Source organism: Pteropus vampyrus, unplaced genomic scaffold (genome assembly GCF_000151845.1).
Source record: "Pteropus vampyrus isolate Shadow unplaced genomic scaffold, Pvam_2.0 Scaffold38, whole genome shotgun sequence".
Lineage (NCBI taxonomy): Eukaryota > Metazoa > Chordata > Mammalia > Chiroptera > Pteropodidae > Pteropus > Pteropus vampyrus.
The window spans coordinates 3,839,904-3,840,544 of record NW_011888819.1 but is presented as its reverse complement, the minus strand read 5'-3'; the positions used below and the strand labels follow the sequence as shown (position 1 = coordinate 3,840,544).

Genomic DNA, 641 nt, shown 5'->3' with positions numbered 1-641 from the left:
TTGGGATTCTGCTTTGCACAAATGGCCCTTCACCTTTGCTTCTTGACTTCCTGCTAGTTCTGACAATGAGGGACATTAGAAAGAGACTGAGAAGTAAGGGGAAAGAAAACAAACTCCCTCCTCTTTTTTTGCTCCAAACAGGGTCCGCCTGAAATACCTAGAAGAGGGTGATTTCTATTTCCTGACTGGACCCTGATGTATTAACCCCTGTGCAGCTTGTTCACCACATGGCAGGCAGAATAATAATTTTAAAGCATAAGTCAGAGCATATCTATAATGGCTTCTGGTGTCAATACAAATAAAATCCAAAGTCCTGCTCTCATCTGCAGCCATGCCACCCTGAACAAGCCCGATCCTGTCTGATCTCAGAAACTAAACAGAGTGGGGCCTGGTTAGTACTTGGATGGGAGACCACTTAGGAAGACCAGATGCTGTAGGTGTAAAAAATAAATAAAAAGTAAAAAATAAGGGATCGTAAGCCGACAAGGTTCTTGCAATCTGTTCAATCAATCAAGGGTTGCCTCACCTTAAAAAAATTTTTTAAATAAATAAATAAATAAATAAACAAACAAACAAACTTAAAAACAAAACAAAACAAAATCCTGCTCTAGCCTATGGGACCTGTATTCTGGGGCTTTGTG

General features: G+C 40.1%; 1 pseudogene; it reads left to right on the top strand.

Moving 5' to 3' along the window:
- The first annotated feature begins 321 nt into the window (after positions 1 to 321).
- Positions 322 to 440, top strand: LOC111738457 (annotated as a pseudogene).
- The last annotated feature ends 201 nt before the right edge of the window (positions 441 to 641 follow it).